The sequence below is a fragment of the Arvicanthis niloticus genome, chromosome 2 (assembly GCF_011762505.2).
Source record: "Arvicanthis niloticus isolate mArvNil1 chromosome 2, mArvNil1.pat.X, whole genome shotgun sequence".
Classification (NCBI taxonomy): Eukaryota; Metazoa; Chordata; class Mammalia; order Rodentia; family Muridae; genus Arvicanthis; species Arvicanthis niloticus.
The window spans coordinates 95,044,818-95,058,978 of NC_047659.1; positions in this window are offsets into that span (position 1 = coordinate 95,044,818).

Below are 14,161 nucleotides of genomic sequence, written 5' to 3' on the forward strand. Positions count from 1 at the left end.
GAGACATGCAAGAGAGACCACAGATAGGATAAGGCAGTGTGAGGTAGTGATAACCTTTGTTCTTTGAGTTCAGAGGAAACCCAAGCAGCTTACTTGGAAAAATTCATATGTGTAGTAAACTTTCTGATCAGTTGATAGATTTTAAAGTAAAGGAGAAAAGTGGGCCTCCAGAACTACTGCTGATGGCAAATGGTCCCTGCATGGTGGTAGGTGTCCCAGCATTGTTTATGACAAGGAATCTTAAGTTATTCTCTTGAATCAGTGAAAAAAAATCTAGAATAGGGACAGCTAGGCATGTCAGAAAGTGGAAGAAGGAGACCCAAGAAGACTGATGAATTGATTCATTCATCCCTTGGCTCACTCACACTGGGTTGCACTTTGGCAGTGACTGTATTCCTTCAATCAGGCCGAAAGCTATTGATGGGAGACCTCAGGGATGCATTGGATAGTCTCTATATCTTACGATGGAACATTTTATCTCTCTTTCATTAAAAATCTGAAAATCATCTCTTTGGTTCTGACTTCTAATATTTGATCAGTTAAGTTAGAAGTCACTCTACCCATTACATCTCCATACAGACCAACCCATTTCTCCCAGAAGGCCCCAGATAGAATAATAAACTACAGACCACCCCATGGAAACACAAGGCAGATAAACACAAAGACTAATCACAGCTTCCCAACTCAATCTCTCGAGTTCTCAAACTCGAGAACTTTTATGTAGCTAATCTAAAACAGAGTAGGATTCATTTTAAGTATAAGTAAAGCTTGAATGTTTTGCCTATTACAAAACACTGGAATGATCTCATCACAATGGAAAATTTAAGTAGCAAATGAAGGTAATAATTTGCTGCTCAATAATCACATGGCAGCTTTCCAAGCAAGAGTAGACAGAAATGTCATAGACTGTCAAAATTTCCTCCATTTGGGAAGAGAAAAACAACCAGAATATCAGTTAAATTGAAACAATAGTCATGTGAAGTTGCTTCATGGTGAAATCTTACAATCCACACTTATTTAGTTGACCAGCTATGGATGAACACAAAGAATAGGCTGAAAGGTATCACACAAAAGCTTATGGCATTAACTTCTATATAGTTAACCAATCAAGACAATTAAACATTATTTTTTCATTTACTTAAAATATTTTATGAAAAAGTATCTACCTAAACTTAATGTTATCTTTAATTTAATTTTATTAATTCATTGTGGATTTCACATCGCACACCTCAATTCCACTCATCTTCCTGTCCCTATTTTTACTGGCCCTCCACTCTTGCAACCTCAAAAGAAAAAAAAATCTTATTGTGGAACCTGTAGTGTGTTACAGTATGCCATATAATATACACTTTTGTTCACATGTTTTTGCTTGCAAAGTTCATTGCAGAAGCCTTTGGCTTCTACTACACTCTGAATACAGGACTCCTCTTGGATATCCTATTGTTGCCCTGTGTCACGAAAATTGTGCAGCTTTGGAACTGTAGATAATATTATTTTTTATAACAATAACAACAACAAAAACTAATGGTGGAAATATTTGCATTGCTTATATTACTCTACTTTTTATTACATTTTAAAAGAAATTTTCTTTATACTTGAGAACTTTGTGTGTATAAAATGAAACATTTGGCTGTCTATTCTTTTTTCTTTACTCAAAATCCTTCTTGCCCAAACTATATATGGTCATTCTCTTGTTTTAAACTGTGCCTTCATATTTTATTCTACTTTTTGGCTAAGTTATTTATTCATTTTACATCCTGATTTTAGCTTTCCCTATCTCCAGTTTCCCAGTCCCTTCTCATCTCACCTCCCTCATATCTACCCTGAAAAGGAGAGGTCTCCCATAGATAACAACCAGCCTTGGCATACCAAGCTGCAGCAAGACCAGACACATTTTCTTCCACTGAGGGTAGACAAGGCAGCCCAGCTAGAGGAAAGGGATCCATAAAGTAGGAGCAGGGCTTTTCTCTGAATGTTATTGTTAATAATCATAAATCCTAATTTTTGATTAAGCCACAGATGTGAGTTGATTTCTACTATTAGCTTGGAAAATAGTTGATTGCTGTTTGTTTCTTAATTTATAATCTATTTTGAACCTTGAAGGCTCCTCACTAAAGCACAATTCTAAACTCGACTGCAATGATATAAATGCTAATGGGGAGCTAAATGGCATTGTTAGCTACAGCTCATTTTGCAGTTATAATTAGGGGCAGTGAGACATGGGCCTGTATGTCAGAAACTTAATGGGAATCCCTGAAGCAGAACTAGATGTAATATACCCCAAACAAGGATCCTGCAATGTAGTGACTCCTATATTTAGAAATTGACACTTCTCTGTTTTAGCAATAATGTTGACAATAAGATATGTTTTAATTTTACAGACCACTCCAAACCTTCAGTGAATGTTAAATTGATGTTTTCTCATCCTATTGACAGAATGTGGAAGCATTTTTGGCCTTGGACAAGATATTTCCAAAGCTATGAACCCAGTTGCTGTTTGTTACACTTTGATGTAAACTAAATTAAACAAGGCAATCAGTGGGTCAGTTCTACCTAGATGTCAAAACTTAATAAAATCAGTTTGAACATCTCAGGATACTCCCACTAAAAGAAGCCTGTTGACGAACCATCAAAGGAGTTGTACTTTATAACAGAGTCAACTTTCTAAAAATGATCTTACCTCCTTTTATTATGAAAGTTCTCATAAAACAGCAGCTGCATGAACTGCTTTTCATATCCATCAAAGCCTTTTTCTTTTCAAAGCAGTGAACCTTTAACCCATCTTTCTCCAATCCCCACTGCCTGGACCTCTTCAGGCAGGTTGTGTCAATCATCCGATTCAAAACTAATGCATTTTCTTTAAGTAATTTAGAACTTTTACATAGTACCCTAATCAGAATGGTAAACCCCCAGGGGCTTGTCCTAGGGGACATTTGAAGAAAATAATGTATATCTGTCAATTTCACAATTTAAAATTTAAGAGCCCTACATAAGATATGAATTTCATGTAATATTCACAAGAATATCTCAAAATAATCTGTACATGCTTATACATTAAATATATGTATCTGAAATTAAGATGTAACTGGTGTCTGTGTAAATATCCTGGGTTTTGTTCCTGTGATGAATGTGGTACCCATACTACTCAATATGCTTCCTCACCGCCACTAACCCTGCTCAGGGATTGAGGATTGCTCTTGCCACTGTTCCATGCATGAATTGATGTAGGGTCAATATCTTTGGTGCTTATGCAAGACATTGCAACTTATTTTGAGAAAATTGTTTGCACTCTTTCACTTTTGATGATTATTATCCGCAAAGGGACACTTCTAGAAAAGAATTAGTGATGTTTTTTTAGATGTATTCAGTGTGAATGGAGCTCCTCACAGCTGTGCTGCAGGCAATATCTGCCTCACAGGTCCTCAGGTCTCTCAGACAGAAGTTAGAAGAGCCCGACCCCGAAGAGCTCAAAGTAAGTGGCAAACAATTTTGGGTGTGAATCCTGCATGTATCTAGAGGCACGGCCCAATTTTTTCTCATTAATCTTTCTGTTCAAAAGAGAAGTCTATTGTTTCCACTAGCTATGCTCTACAGTTCTTAGGCTAAATTATTTCAGCTTTGGAAAGACTAAGGGCTTGGTTGTTATTCTGTTAGCCTCACAGGCTGTGTTCACTGGTCAATAAAGTGGCAACACACGGTAATTTTTTGGGCAAACAGCACAGTTCATGTGATGTTGAAACATAAGATAGATTAAGCTTTAAGAATATATGTAAGATATAAATATACATCATATAATTATCTATAGAATATAAGGATGCAAATAAGAATATGAGAAGTAACAATAGAGATAAATAAGAGTTTGCTTTGACTTTTGGGCTAAAGAGCTACTAGATGACACGTGACCTTTAAAGGCAAGAAGGAAAAAATGAACTCAGACCTACAAAATTTTTTAGCCTTAAAGTGACCCATTACACAGAGCTTCAGATGAACAGAAAAGGGAAAATATTATTGAAAATATACCTGTGTCAAAAGCTAATGGAAAATTCTGACTTTGACTTGCTGTTCTGTAAGATATAGTTCAAGTCTTAAAGCAGGAGCCAAATCACACTTTTTTTTTTTTTTTTCTCCCAGGTATCAAAAGAGGAAGGTTGAACCATTTTCTCTTCTTTCTGTTATGCTGCTTAAACCGGTGGAAGTGTCTGCATTTCCCACCTCTATAACTGTCTTAGTTAGGGTTTTACTGCTCTGAACAGACACAATTTCCAAGACAACTCTTATAAGAACAACATTTAATTGGGGCTCTTACAGGTTCAGAGGTTTAGTCCATTATCATCAAGATGGGAACACGACAGCATCCAGGCAGGCATGATGCAGGATCCATGATGAGAGTTCTACATCTTCATCTGAATGCTGCTAGTAGAATATTGACTTCCAGGCAGCTAGTACGAGGGTCTTAAAGACCACACCCACAGTGACACACCTATTCCAATAGAGCCAGGCCTTCTAATAATGCCACTCCCTGGGCCAAACATATAAAAGCCATCACAATAACCTTGAGCTACATGCATGTGAACATCTTGAAGCCTAATAGCAAATACCATAAGAGACATGATTGATTGTTTCTACACTTTCCATTTAGCTTTATGAACAATGGTGGGAAGAGGACATGCATTATGTAGGGTGATGAATCATTATTGCTGTAAGTCATTGTATAGATGCTATATAATGGACACAAAGAACACTCTTTGGATCCAGCGACTTTTTTTCCACTAGCCATAACCAATGGGATCTATAACAATGGAATGAACAGAAGACCACCAAGAACTCAAACCCCATGGGATAAAATACTCTTCATACAACAAGGAAGAAACACCATTTGGCTGATGGGCTGGTGGATGCGGTGAATGGACTCTAATGTGGCTTTTCTCAACCTATGGGTCATGATCCCATTGGCTGTCAAATGACCCTTTCACAGAGTTGCATATCAGATATTTACATTATGATTCATCACAGTAGCAAATTGCAGTCATGAAGTAGCAAAGAAATAATGTTTCATTGCATGGCTACCATAACACAACGAACTGTATAAAAAGGTCACAGCCTTAGGAAGTTTGAAAACACTACTCTATAGTTTAGTTGAAAATTTTCATCTCCACTATGTGTACATATTATTATTCCTCATCATTTATTGTTTTATTCCTTCTTTTTGTCTTCTTATAATAAATTGCATAATGCATTTTAGATTTTAAAACAATACTGAGGTCAGAGTGATGCCATCCCACTTTACCTACTGCAGCCCACAAGCCCCTGGTCACATGACTTCATCTTGAAAATATTTTGCTCTTGTTGTATTGACCATAAAATATTGGGCATTTCAGGAAATGTACTTAGGACATTGGACAATATGGGTAGAAGTATATTATTTAATAGTTTACAATCAGATTTATATCTACCCTTAAGAAGGCTCATCTCTGGAGGGAACCAGGTAAGTACATCTAAAATGGTTGGCAGTATTGTAAGAAAAATTTCCCAAGTGTTTTCTTTATGAAGGACCAATGAAAATATGGATCCTTACACAACCAGTTGTGCATAGTGGGATATAGTTAAAATGTCTATTCTGTTTTGAGAATGGGGGGTACTGTAGCAAAGGAGATTCGTATGTATATATAACAAGACTTCTGTTTTTGAAGTCTTCATAGAACAAAAGAGGGGTGATTTCAGCTGCAGCCATCAGTATCTACACCCTTTTCTGCTCAGCCTCATGAGACAAAACAAAAACATGATAAAAATAAACCTGAGAAGTGTATCAAACAGAAAAAAGCAGTTGTGAAATGAAATGTGTATCCCAAAAGGATTATTAAATAACACTTTATAACTCCACATAGGATGATTCTATGGTCTTTGTTGGGTAAGAGAGAGGTTAGATCACCTATACAAATATGTGAGGAGTGCTATTTGTGTGTGAAGTACACAGAATCCCCAACTTCTAAAAGTATGCTCACAATTTCTGTCCCAAGGTGAAACCAACACATCTCTTTTTATTTCCCTCACAACAGTCAATGGTGCCCTCTCAGAATTAGCATCTTTACTAAGCACCCTTGATCTGCCAAATGAAACATAAAGGGTGACAAGGATTAATTATCTCAGAAAGTAAACAATAAGAAGGCTCTATTGAGTCCATACATACTGTAGTAAATTAAAAATTACCAAGAAGTTGCAGGTAAAGTTATTAAGAAAATTCCAAAATTGAATGAGCTGTGACCATGGTGGGGATATTCCTTATAGGCTTTTAGTGGTATATCTGTAGTGAATATTCTTCAGAGAACTTTGTATTAATAGTAAATATTCCCTAGACACATTTGTTATTATATGTGTAGTGAATATTTCACAGTGGAAACTCTGCAATTATTTTTATTCAAAATTCAGAGAGCAGCCAATCAATAATACTTTTTTGTTATGTGTTTGTTTCAGTTTTGCAATGAAGAGAGGATATGAGTAGAATCGTTCATTTCTCAAGAAGATGCTTTGTGTTTGCATGTAAGAAATATTTAATGCTTCACATCTCAAAAATTATAGTAATTTTTGTCAGAAAAATATACCTTAAGTCACAGAGTTAAGTAAAAATAAAGATGGAAAAATAACATGTTAAAAATATAAAATAAGTAGAAAGAAATATGTTTACATACTTCTTTTCTTTCTGTTAGTTCAGAGCATTTATTTGTAGGTGTTAATATTGTCATTACAAAGGATTGTGTCACTGATAATTGATACTTAAAAGCTCCAGAGTTACCCATATGGAATGATTTTATTATGTTTAGCTTCTTTCTATGCTTTTGGAATCCATTTGTGTTGTCACTTGTATTGATATTTAGTTATAATATGAATGTGCCATGATTTGATTATAAGACATTTGATTTTTTCTAGTTATGACTATTATGAAAACAGGTTACAAGATATAATTAGATTGGCATTATAATAAAATGTTTAATACCTCTCACATATATAAATTAGGGTAAGAATTTAGAGTCAAAACAACAAAAAATAACTAGCAGCATAGAAATGCTCTTTATCTTGATTAAGAGTTGATGAAAAGAGTATGTAAAAAATTTTACAGTTCATTCAACTGTGCGTAAAATCTGAACACTTTACTGATTTGACCAACATTTAAGCAAAATAGTATAGGAAATGTGCTTTCCACAGTTTTACTCATACACAGAGTAGTTTATTCATGATATGAAATTTTAAGCAAAAGCTATCAGTTGCATTTATACAGTATTTTATGTTGTTTAGAATTTTTATGGTCAAGGTTTATTCACTTCCTAAGGAAATTATTCCCTCTCATTTGTAGATAAGGAGCATGAGTCAGCCAGGGATGAGCTGACTTAGGGAAATCACACAGCAAAAACTGTCTGGAGATGTCAGAGTCATTGTTTTGGAGGTATTATTATTATTATTATTATTATTATTATTATTATTATTATTGGATATTATATTTACATTTCAGATTTTATCCCCTTACCCCATTCCCCCCACCTCCCAGTAACCTCCTATCCCATCCCCAATCATCCTGCTTCTATGAGAAAGTCCCTCCACCTACCCCCCTACTCCCACCTCCCCACCCTCGAATACCCCCCCACACTTGGTGTTCAGCCTACAGGGGACCAAGGAGCTCCTCTCCCACCTATACCTGACAAGACCATCCTCCCCTACATATACAGATGGAGTCATGGTTCCCTCCCTATGTGCTCCCAGGCTGGTGGTTTAGACCCTGGGAGCTCTGGTTTGTTGGTAATGTTGCTCTCCTCATGGAGCCACAAACCCTTTCAGCTCCTTCAGTCTTCTCTCTAACTTCTCTATTGGGAACCCCTTGATCAGATCACTGGTTAGCTGTGAACATCTGCCTCTGAATATGTCAAACTCTGGCAGACCTCTAAGGAGACAGCTATATCAGCCTCTTGTCAGCATGCACTTCCTGACATCCACATCAGCGTCTACCTTTGGTGATTTCAAGGGTATCAATAGTCACTAATAGTCTTGACTGTAAAGTGCCTCAGGAATAGCATTTTCACGTACATCCAATATACTGCTGCCTAAAAATCAGTGGAAGAGTAAGATATGTTGTTTTTTAAAGACTTTCTTGCAAATCAAAATGACTCTGAGATTCCACCTTAAATCAATCAAAATGATGAAGATTAAAAAAACTCAGGTAAAAGCAGATGCTGGACAGGATGTGGAAAAAGATAAACACTCCTCCATTGCTGGTGGAATTGTGAGCTGGTATAACCAGTCTGGAAATCAATTCTGGAGTTTCCTTATAAAATTGGAAATAGATCTACCTCAAGACCCAGCTATTCAACTCTTGGGCATATACCCAAATGGTTCCCCACCATAGTGCAGGTACATGTGCTCCACTATGCTCATAGCAGCCTTATTTGTGATAAGGAGCACTGGAAAGAACCCAGATGTCCTACAACAGAATACTAGATTCAGAAAATATGGTTGATTTACACAGTGAAATACTATTCAGCTATTAAAAAGGAGGACATCATGAGTTTCACAGGTAAATGGATGGAACTATAAAATAACATCCTGAGTAAAGTAACCCAGACCTAAAAGAACATTCATGGTATGTACTCAGTACTAAGTAGATATTGGCCAAAATGTACAAAATACCTAGGATACAACCAACAGAACTTAAGCAGTTTTACAAGCAGAAAAGCCCAAGTGAGGATGCTTCAATTCCACTTAGAAGGGGGAACAAAATAATCACAGAAGGCAAAGAGAGGAAGGGATCTGTGTGGGAGAGGAAAGGGGGAGTGGAAAAGAGGATCAGGTATGGGGGTGGGTAGAAGAGAAGCCTATAGGGCCAACAGAAAGACTAAAAACATGCATTCTTGGGGGGGGGGGGGTTGAGTGGTTGGAGAACTGTCTAGAAAGTACCAAAGAACTGGGAGGTGAGAGATTCTCACAACTCAATGGCAGCAACATTAGAAGAAATGCCCAACAGTGGGAAGAAGAAACTGGAAGAGTCTAGCTTCAGAAGATAGAGTATCAAGTGTAAGGACGGAGTTGACATCCCACAGTCAAAAACTCTGACCCAGAATTGTTCCTGTCTAAAAGAACTACAAGAACAAAAATGGAAAAGAGACTGAGGAAAAGAAGATCCAATGATAGGTTCAACTCGGGATTCATCTCATAGGGAGGCACTATTACTAATGCTATGGTGTGTTTACAGACAGGAGCCTAGCATACTGTTCTCTGAGAGGCCCAACTAGCAGCTGACTGAAACTGATGTAGATACTCACATACAACCATTGAACTGAAGTCAGAGGCCAATATGGTTGAATTAAGGGAAAGATGGAAGAAGCTGTAGAGGAGAGCAACCTCATAGAAAGACCAGTAGCCTTAATTAACCCAGATCCCTACAAGCTCCCAGACACTGATCCACCAACCAGGCAGCATACACTAGCTGGTCTGAGTTCTCTCCACCCCCCACACATATATAGCAGAGGACTACCTGGTCTGGCCTCAGTGGAAGAAGATGTACCTAATCATCTTGAGGCCCCTAAGAGGGTAGAGGTCTGGTGGGGAGGGGAGCATCGTCTTAGAGACAGTAGGGAAGAGAAATGGGATGAGGAACTGTGGAAAGGGGGACTAGAAGGGAGGATTGTAAATAAAATACCAAACTGGAAGCTGGATTGTAAATAAAATACCAAAACCCAAAACAAAAAGACTTCCTTGCTATAGTTAGACTCAACAATTCTACTCCTTAAGGTTGTACTGAACAAAAGATGTGCAGTTCCACACCCATTACTGTTTTATTAAATGAAACTCTTGGAAGACCAGTAAAGAGAAAGCAGAAATTTCTGCATTTACTAGACCAAGAGTAATAGCATCTCATCATAAAGCCATGCTCCAAGCAGATGATTATCTGCCATACACACAGCTTTTCTTTATAATAATGTCTTCATGAATCAATTGCATTACTGTCTAGACATCATTTTTATGTCACAGGAGTCTGAGAAAAAGCATTATTTCAGTGTCTTTCTCTCATCTTTCTATACTCTTTTGTTCTGGACTCAGGATATTTTTAGTGACAATATAGAACAAACTTCAATGGAAGAAATTCTCACTGTATCATCCATGCCAGTGCAATGTCATAATTATAGCTTATTTCTCTTCATATAGTTAGTGATTTTTTTGTTTGTGATGCATCTGTATGACATGTGTACACAAGAATGTGTGAGTGCATGTGTATGTGAGATTGTGTGGGGGCATTTTTATATAAGAATGCATGCATGCACTTGTGTGCACACATGAATGTGGAGACCAGAAGCCAACAGTGAGTTTTCCTCAATCACTCTCCACATTATTTGTGAGACAATGTCTCTGAGTGAACCTAAAACTGATCAATTTAGCTAGGCTTGCTAGCCACCAAGATCATCATGGGATCCCTCTGTCTTCCTTACCAGCACCGAAATTATAGGCACACACTGCTATGCTTGGCTTTTCATTTAGCGGCTGCTGATATAAACTCAGGTTCCCATGTCTGGCCAGCTAACGGTTTACCAACACAGACATTTCTCTAGACTCTATAGAGTCTTATAAGAAACAATTAAGATTGAGGACTCTTTGCCTCTGTTTATACCCTTTGGCAAGATTCCTCATTTGGTAGCACCCACGTGGCATTCAGTGTCTTACCCTCCTATCAGCCACTAATCCTTCCTATATTCATGTATTTATAGAAACTACAACACTCTATCATAAAATAACTTCTCTTTCTCCACATCCTCACCAGCATCTGCTATCACCTGAGTTTTTGATCTTAGCCATTCTGACTGATGTGAGGTGGAATCTCAGGGTTGTTTTGCTTTGCATTTCCCAGATTACTAAGAATATTGATCATTTCTTTAGGTGCTTCTCAGCCATTCAAGTTTCCTCAGTTAAGAATTCTTTGTTTAGCTCTGTACCTCATTTTTAATAGTGTTATTTGGTTGTCTGGAGTTTAATTTCTTGAGTTCTTTGTATATATTGGATATTAGCCCTCTATCAGATGTAGAATTGGTAAAGATCTTTTCCCAATCTGTTGGTTGCCATTTTGTCCGGTTGACATTGCCCTTTGCCTTACAGAAGCTTTGCAATTTGATGAGGTCCCATTTGTCAATTCTTGATCTTAGAGCATAAACCATTAGTGTTCTGTTCAGAAACTTTTCCCCTGTGCCTAGGTATTTGAGGGCCTTTCCCATCTTCTCTTCTACTAGTTTCAGTGTATCTGGTTTTATGTGAAGGTACTTTATCCACTTGGACTTGAGCTTTGTACAAGGGGATAAGAATGGATTGATTTGTATTCTTCTACACTCCTCCATTGTTGGTGGGATTGCAAGCTGGTACAACCACTCTGGAAATCAGTCTGACTGTTCCTCAGAAAATTGGACATTACCTGAGAACCCAGCATTACCTGAAGACCCAGCTATACCAATCCTGGGCATATACCCAGAAGATGCTCCAACATATAGCAAGGACATATGTGCCACTATGTTCATAGAAGCCCTATTTATAATAGCCAGAGGCTGGAAAGAACCCAGATGTCCTTCAGCAGAAGAAGGGATAAAAAAATGTGGTACATTTACACAATGGAGTATTACTCAGCTATTAAAAACAATGAATTTGAGAAGTTCTTAGGCAAATGGATGAAACTAGAAAATATCCTGAGTGAGGTAACCCAATCACAAAAGAACACACGTGGTATGCACTCACTGATAAGTGGATATTAGCCCAAAAGCTTACAATACCCAAGAGAAGGTCCTTGGTCCTGTGAAGGCTGAATACCCCAGTGTGGGGGAATTCAAGGGGAGGGGGAGGTGGGAGTGGGAAGGTAGGTAGAAGCAGGATGGGAGGGATGGAATAGGAGGATTTTGAGTGGGGGGAAATAGGGAAAGGAGATCACAGCTGAAATGTAAATATCCAATTTTTAAAAAGGAATAAAAAAAACTTCTCTGTGTGGAAATGAGGGAAGCTGGAGGCCAACTGGCACAATATCAGCATGGCAGCAACCTAATCCCAACCTCTTATTGTTATGAAGAAATTGCAGCACATAACCCTTTATGTATTTATTCTTTAAAAAGTAAACATAGTAATTATAATCTAATCTAAAACTCAAAGATTTTGGGTGGTTTAAATTAAATAATTTTATTATAAATACTATACTAAATTAGCTACTCTATCCAGTGACAACATATTATCCTGTCTCCCAAGGTTGAAGTCACCCCAACCTTTTCTGATTGGCCATATCCAGCCATAATTAACCAAGTTAGAGGCTGATTATAATAATATGAATTTTAAGATGACAAAGTTTGCCCAAATAGTAGATTTTAAATCAGTCTTACCCTAAGTGTAACAGTCAAAGAAGTATAGAAAATTCTAGAAACTGACTCTCACAGTTCAAGGAATTGTATGGAATAATTACTGCTAATTGTTGGGAGACTGTTGACTCTTCCAAAGGGAGCTAATGATCCCACAAGAGATGAATAGAATGCTTCTTCAAACTGGACAACAGGATCCATATCACTCACATTACAATGCAAAGGGAGACACTAAATATTTTATTAAACACTGTAGCACCTCTTAGAGGCCATTGGGTAGGAAGAAATTTCTTTTAAAAGATTACAGAGTGAAAAGCACTACTAAAGGCTAACTATATGAAAACTAAATATGGTTTGAAGCTGAAATGAACCAGAGTGAATATAGAGATAAAAAATACAGAGAGAATTTTAATATAAATGTAATTACAGTTAATGGAATAGTAAGAAGAATAGAGGAATCATACTGAAAACTTTAAAAATGGCTCCAAAATGTACAAGGTCAAGCTTCAAGAATGGCATTGGCATATATAGTTTCATCATGCTAGCTCTTTTGTCCTGTGAATTTTTTAATTCCTGCTCATTGTGTTTAAGCTTGTCTTTAACAACGTCAGCATGTTGGCAACCAAAGTGCATGTTTTGAAACTGAAAATGGACCCCCAGACAGAGTTATTAATTGAACAGGCTGGCAAGCCAAGGACAGGTAAGATTCTGCACAGAGCCTTACCAACCTAAGACATAAGTACATTGCTTTTGATAATGCATATTCTACAACAGGTAAGAGAGGAATTCTTGGCAGAACGACCTAAGACAGGGTCAGTCTTATTTATGAAATAAAAAGGGGGAGATGTGGAGGGCTTTTGGGTCTGATTGGCAGGAATCAGACATTGGCCAAGGACAAGGAAATGGGTGTCAGGCAGGAATCTGACGTTAGACTAGAACAAAGAAATAATTTCAGGCAGGAACCTAAATCTTAGGCTAGAACAAAAAAAAAAAAAAAATAGGCTTCGGGCATGAAAATGACTTTGGGCTAGGACAGGGAAGTAGGCTCAGATATTTTGATCATCTTGATAAACCCTTAGAAATAGTGACCACGAGAGTGATCATGGGACTTTGTTTATTGCCTCGCTTGTTCTTTGACTATTGGTATTTATTGTCTCGCTTGTTCCTTGACTATTTGCATCTATTGTATTACTAGTTCCTCAACCTAGAACTAACCTTAATACTTGCATGTAATTAAAAGATAGTTGATATATCTAGGTTGGGTATTGGGTTACATTTCTGATTGAGCATTACCAAACTTATAAAGCCTTTGATTAACATTTTAAAAAAATTGTATGAAAGCAAAAAGGGAAAGGGGGCATGGGATAGGGGTTTTCTAGGGAGGGGAAATGGGGAAAGGGGATGGCATCTGAAATGCAAATAAAATATCCAATAAAAAATAAATTTAAAAATGGTATAAAAGCAGATGGGGAAAAATAAAAAATAAAACTAAAACAAAAAATGTGAGTAAAAATTGAAGCTGGTACTAAAGGCAAGTGTGAAATAATATCACAGATCCACCCAATGCATTGCCAAGTCCCCACCCAATGTACCACAAATCCATGATGATGATGCTGTGAATTGATGTTTTGTGGACAACAGTGAACTGCCATTAACTATCAGTGGTAATACAAATCAATATCTCTTCAGAAAATGATTTAAAATTACCTAGTAGATCTAAAAATATCCTGAACTTGATTTAACAATCCATCATTTGCATACAGGTTTATTGTGCTACAGGAAAAACGTCAAAGGGTGTT